The following is a 6835-nucleotide window of genomic DNA, read 5'->3' as shown; positions in this document are numbered from 1 at the left end:
AAAAAAAAAAAAACCCAACATGAAGGTCCTTGACACCTGGCACGTTCACCTTAAGATATAGCCAATAAGAAGTTAAGGACACCAAAAGTAGAATCCAACTGATGCAGACATACCAGAACAAAAACGTAAAACTGATGCTAGGACATCCATGGTAGAACATGGGATTAAAATAGTTGAATGTGAGTAGGGGTGGGTGGTGTGATTAGAGCTGATTCACGCCATAAGGATCAACTCAGGGTCATTGGAGAAGGGGATTCTGTAAGGGAAGAACTGTTATCTCCAAAAACTGGTTTGGGGTTTTCTGTTAGGGAAGGCCTCACTGATATCTTGGTGAAAAGTGACTCAGACGCTGTCATAGACCCGGTTAATTCTAACAAGGACCAATCATGGATATAATTTGGCAAGTAAAGAAATTTCTTCCCAGGTGAACAGCTCATTCCAATGGAATCCAATGTCTGCAAACCACCTCGCTTGTCTTATGGCTAAACAAGCGGTAGCGCAACAGGGATGGTGCTCCAGGTCTTCTTATCCTCTATAAAGGTCTGACTTGTATGAGACTACTGAGTCAAATGAGTTTGTTGGTCAGTTTTAGCTGGTTTCTACTGCTACGAGAGCCTTCAGGGTGGGCCTCCATGGCTTTGTACTTTATTTGAGTAATTCCATAAAAGTAGTTTATCCAAAAAAAAAAAAAGTAGCACTTGAGTAGAAGCAGGGGTACTGAGATGTCTGATTACAGGTTTCCATGTACCATAATGCAATGCCTAGGGAGCTTCCCATTACTATACAAGAGATGATGCTGATCTACACCAAAAGCAATGTAGTGTTTAGCGTGTAAACGAGCAGAAGATCACCGTCTTCAACCTGTTCAGTCTCAAATCCAAAAGGCAAGCAGAGATATCTCAAAAGAAAACAACTTTCTAATTCATTAACGATTGGAACTAAAATTACATCAATATAAACTAGAGTTCGACTTTCCAAATACAACTCTTATTTTAAATGGAAAGGATAGAACCCAAAGATGAGAGCTTAACATTTTCGGCCTCATCTTGGCTTTTGACCTATCGTGACTCTCCAAGAAGTTGAACGCAACCCATTAATCCGTTATAAATTAAAAAAACAAAAACAAAAAAACAAAAACAAAGCAAAAAAACAAAAACAAAAAAAAAAACAAAAAACAAAACCTAAAATTGATTATAGATGGAAAATATTATGCAGTTCCTCAAGCCATACCTTGGGATGTAAGATTAACAGAGCCAGTAGTAGACAACATTAAGGATGGGAGCTCAACTAGCACAATACACAGTAACTACGCAGCTCAAGAAAGCAAATCGGAGATTCAATTGGTTGATAGATTGCAATGCAACCAAGATGTTGGCTTTCCAAGTTCAACTTACTCACGAAAGATAAAGAAGGTTACATACATTGTGATGGAGAAACCCTAATATACAATCAGAAACATAACTGAAAGAAATAACATTTGTGCTGACCAGATCTGGAAGAAGATAGTAGATTTTGAAGATATTGAAGAATGATGAAAAGCTTAATACGAATCACCATGAATAGCACAGATTGGCCTTCAAAACCCCGAGAACGGAACCATTCGTTCTCAAAAATTTGTAATTTCCATTCCATAAAACTGAATTAATTACTTTGATTATAATGATACATATAAGCCCATGTCTGATCCCCTTTTCAACTTCTATTTGAGTTTAAGTAACCTTACTCTATTAAGAAATTATAACCTTAGACAGCTTCCCTAGTATCCCACAAAATTTATCTTACCAAAAAGGCAAACCTCACTTTGTCCTATATTACTAGACCTCTTCAAATTTAAAAGAAAATTACACACACACACACAAAAAAACCCTTATCCTACCCTTTGAGAAACATAATAATGCAACCTAGGGTTCCAAAACCCTAACTTAGGTCCCTATGGGCTGAGGTAAAAAATTTAAGAGATAATGAAAATTCTGTCATTATATTGAAATTCAGAAACCTTTGGGTAAGAAAACAAAATCAGGGAATAAACAGGAAATAAAATTTGAAGAGAATGTTTCTGGAATTTCAGAAAAGACTGGGTTAAACAGAAAGAAATTAAGAAAAATAAACTAATAAAGTGACTTTTGTGCAATTACTATAAACTCTGGTCTTACTTGCACATAGGAACAGAAGGTTTTCTTCAACCTCACGATGCAAACAATAAGGCCGGTAGACCAGAATCTACTTCAATCGATAGAGGTCCCTCGTATGAACACCAATGACCTGAAAGTTCTGGCTGAATGTCTTCACTCCCAGACTTCTTAGAAGCAATCAAAAACAGGCCCAAAAGCTCAGGAAATAAAATAATATTATCTCTGCAAAATCAGTCTGGTGGTAAACCCAGAACTTATACTGAAACTCGATTTGGTTCTCACAACAGGATTAGTTTCAGAGGATAAGGACCTAAGGTTAGAGTCACCTATGATAGGGAAACTCACACCCAAAACCTTAGGAGGAAAGGAAGGGTTGAGGAAAGTTGATCCCAGTCTTAAGGACTGTTAATACTGCTGGAAACAGGGAATGATGAAGAGACTCTAAGAAACTCAAATAGAAAGAGGAAATAGAAAGAAAAAGAAGATTAGGAAGACAGACAGACCTGGAGATAAGAGTAATCGGAGAAGAGATTTTAACCATGGAGGGGGGAAGAGAGAGGAGAGGGAACAGCTGTACGCACAACTCACAATCTGTGAGGAAAATCGCAAATCTCATTCAATATTCAACAGCATATCTAATCGATAGTTACAGAATATATAGACTCTTTCAAAGCCGCAGTTGACTCAAACAAGAAAACTAGAACAAATTTGGACACTACTCTACTAATTCCTATTTACGCCTCCACGGGTAAAAATCATAGAATAATATAACAAAATGAAATAACAAAAATAACCCTAATAAATAAATTCTTAAATACTAATCCTGGTTTGGAACTGATTCTCCTTGGCTGGGTTTCCAGAGTGGTTAATAACAGTCCAACCATGATAATGCTACTGATCACATAAGAACACTTTCCCCTTTAACAAACCCTCAAGCCTAAATCCTCCGACTGGAGCATGGTAACAGCTTCCCAAAACAGTAAAAGGTTGAAGACGAAGGAGTACAAAACAGATAACCCTTCCCAGTTCTTCTTCAGCAGTGACTGCAGCCACTGCTGAAATCTTCTTTGGCAGCAGCAGCAGCAGCAGACTTGACAACTATACTTTTAACATCTTCCATTTGCCTCACATCACTCTTCATTAGTGCATCTCCTAGTCTTAATCAAATGTCAATATCTTCTCAACTTTCCCTCATCTTAAAGCTCATTGGTACCACTCTTAAGCTCCCTTAATGTGTTTGTTTCTGATTCTGTCATTCCTCTCTTGTCATTCACCCATCTCTTTACACTAATGTATTCATTGTGATGTACGTCAATGAAGCTCATATGAAATCAGATGCAGTAAAATGCGCTCTGAAAAAAAAAAAAAATTAAAGGTCCAAAATGAAAAGCATTTATGTCAAATAAAAGAAATGCATTAAGATGCACATTACTACAACTTCCCTCTGTCTTAGAAAATAATTATCCATCAGATTTCTTCAAGCATCCTAAAAGCACTAACAAAAAAGACCTTCTTTCCCTCATTCCGTTCATTATCATGGCTGAGAACCATCGTCATGCATGCAGAGAAGAGATTCTCCATGCTTAGATGATTTGGAAGCTCAGCTCAACCAGGAACAACGAAAGATGCAAATTCTTTCGGGTTTTGTAATATGAAATGAGATAGAGATTTACAGAAAATTGATCAAAACAAGGAAACGCCTTCTGGAATTTAAAGTGATGAAAAATAAAAAATGTATGAATGGAACAGCAAACAAAAGCTAAAGTTCTCCTAAACTTTTAAGAGGCATGATTGGGTGACTGGGATCAGCTGTAAGCAGTCAGCAGAAAGATTCACTTTAAGAGGAAAACCCAGTGGCAGCTGTAAAGTGATTTAATGGTAATAATGAAAAGAAATAAATAAGTAACCATATTAATGTATGAGCTACTGGATAGAAATCCAAAGAACTGAAAACATAGTCAAGAATTTCCTAATGATTATCACTGGATGTGCAGAAAATAACCACTATATTAGAAGCTAATCTGTATAACTGATGACTAATGTCAATTGATAAAATGATGAGGCAACTATGTTCAGAACTTATTCAACTCTGCTGGAAATGTGCCTTCTGTGTGGAGGATGAGTTCTGCATGGCCTGGTGGACAATTCAGCCAAGGTTGGGATGACTAGACTCCATTTGTATTTGGGGCCTTATCCCATCATGTACCTTTCTTTTGGTTTGGTGGTTTGCTGCACTGTTTGTTGTTGATGTACTATGGACCCGTTTGATAACGTTTCTGCCGTTTCTGAAACAGTAGAAACATAAATTTCCGTTTCTAGAAACAGAAATGGAATTGAAGGTGTTTGATAAGTCATGTTTCTGGAAGTCGATAGTAACCAGTGAAAGAACGGCCACGAGTCGTTTCCAGAAACGGCAAGTAGAACTTGTTTCGCCTGGGTCGTTTCTTGAACCATAAATAGATAGAAATTTCAATTTCTATTTCTGAAAACAAGTGAAACGAAACAGTTTTATCAAACGTTTTTTGTTCCGTTTCTGCTGTCTCTGGATATGTTGTCATAATTATTTCTCCTTTCATTTTAATAAAATCCATTCTTTATATTAAAAAAAGAACTTGTTTTCAACTCAACAATTGTAAGTAAAATTTTCCATTGAAACTTTGGTTAAAAGTGGGTTCCAACCCAATCAGCTAGATTTAATAACTGATGAAATTGTAATTGCAGACTTGAAAAGGTTAGAGGTTTGATTAAAAGAGAGAAGACGAAAAAGGAATCTGGCAAGTCCATCAACTTATGGGAGGCCAACCATTTTCTAGACTTGTAAAACCATCAACCAGTCCATTACATTGGGGGGGAGGTGGAGGGGGATGATGTGCTTGCTTATAGATAACAGCCTATTGGGTCATCGGACTCATTCCTTCTCCAACTCAAAATACGTCCTATGAGTAATGAGGAATAACCAAGCTGAATTTCAAATTCCCAATCAATCATTCTTATTTATTAATCGAAATAATTTATCAAAAAGATAAGTCTTCCAGCCTGACTGGAAGCTACAGAAAATACATCTTCCAGATTCTCCTACTATTAGATATATCTGAGAATATTTGCAAAAAAAAAACAAAAACACCCTAAGCTTTCTGAGCAACCCTATAAGCCATCTGATCTGAACCCAGAAAGTGCCACATGCAGGACTTGCTGCCCTCACAAAAGATGTCCACAGGTAGGCGATTGGACATATAAACCCTGGCCCGCATCCCCTCATCAACTATTGCAAAGCTATCACTGAAACCTTCACCTCAATTTACTGTATGTAGTAGCACTACAAGCCAAAGTTGTCTCGGTGCTTTGGCACCTAGATGCTCCATAAATGGCATATCAAATTAAAGATATATTTCCTTTTCATTTATTTTAGTTATATAAGATAAGCAAAAGTGATGCAGATTAATAACGAAAATAGGTTTGTTTTACTAGGAATAAGCCTAGGGTTGGGTTGTATATGTGTTGGGCCTTCAGTCCATGTGGTTTGGAGTGTATTGGGCCACTTTTATAGGTCTAAACGAGGGACTCTAAGATTGAGTACGGGATTACTAGTTAGTTTCCTATTTTCATTGGTTTCCTTTTTAGGTTGGCTTGATGAGGTTTATTTAGTTTCTAATTTCAGCATTATTTAGTTTCCAAATTCAGTACTTGGTTAGCTTCTAATTTCAGTACTTGCAATTCCTAGTTTCTATTACCAGTTTTAGTAACTAGAAGAGTTTCTATTTTCTTTAGTTTCCTATTTTAGTTTTTTGAAAAAAGAGTTAGTTTCTATTTTCTTGTAGCCCCATCATTATTATAAATAAAGGAGAGCTCTCATTAGGAGAGCTCTCATTAGGAGAGACACAATTTGATTTTGAAAAAAAGAACTTGCTGCTGGTCGCTGCCATGCATCTACTGGATTTTCTGTGTGTGTGATCACAGAACAAGGGGCTGGTGTTTGATCCGGTCGACTCCTTGCGGTGTGAAGTCCAGGAGGGTTTCTACAAGTCTTCTTATTCTCTTTCAAGTTTGTTTCAAGGTTCTACTGCTGCCAAACAATCAGTTATTTATAACTTTAAATTTTCTGCCCAGAAATTCTGAAACAGAGCCTTCGGTCTCTTTCTGCTGGAGCTAGTTCCAGCCATTGATTGGTTTCCAAACTGTGGTCTTACTCCCCTGTACTCCCTTAAGAATTGAACCAAAGCAGGCCTAATTCTGTGCTGCCATTATAGAGATATTCAAAATCTCCAGAATTTTGCCCTGTAGTGATTCTGTCAGAATACAACCAGAATCGATAGCCTGATCTGTCTTATTCTGTTCTGTTATTTTTCTGCTGTTGTTTTGGGACTGTTGCCTCTTATTACTGCTGCTGGTTTAAACTTATTTGATCTACTGACATCTGGTCTAAGTGGCATTGATTACTGTGACCGATAGTTACTGGTTTCTTCCTTTTCTGTTGGTTGATTAGCTGGAATATGGGGATTGGTTTTGGTTGTTCTTTGGTCTACAAGTTCCTGTTGTTTGGATCTGGTTTGACTGTTCAAATCTAGTCCTACATTAAAAAGAAACAAGCCCGAAGGCAAAAGGGTAGTATTGCACAGCGACTTACTTTTCTTCCTCTTTACATTGTATAATAGATGAGGTCAGATGATATCAAACAACACCGGAAGAGGTACATCCCCCCCCCC

The 6835-nt window shown here is 37.3% G+C and overlaps 1 protein-coding gene across 1 annotated transcript in view; it reads right to left on the bottom strand.

The window, feature by feature from the left end:
• LOC122072795 (protein RER1A-like) overlaps nucleotides 1-6835 on the bottom strand; it is a 9695-nt gene that overhangs the window by 1338 nt on the left and 1522 nt on the right. The gene's annotated exons all lie outside the window — the stretch shown is intronic.

The sequence above is a fragment of the Macadamia integrifolia genome, chromosome 3 (genome assembly GCF_013358625.1).
Source record: "Macadamia integrifolia cultivar HAES 741 chromosome 3, SCU_Mint_v3, whole genome shotgun sequence".
In the NCBI taxonomy this organism is placed as follows: Eukaryota; Viridiplantae; Streptophyta; class Magnoliopsida; order Proteales; family Proteaceae; genus Macadamia; species Macadamia integrifolia.
This window is presented reverse-complemented; position numbering and strand designations above follow the sequence as displayed.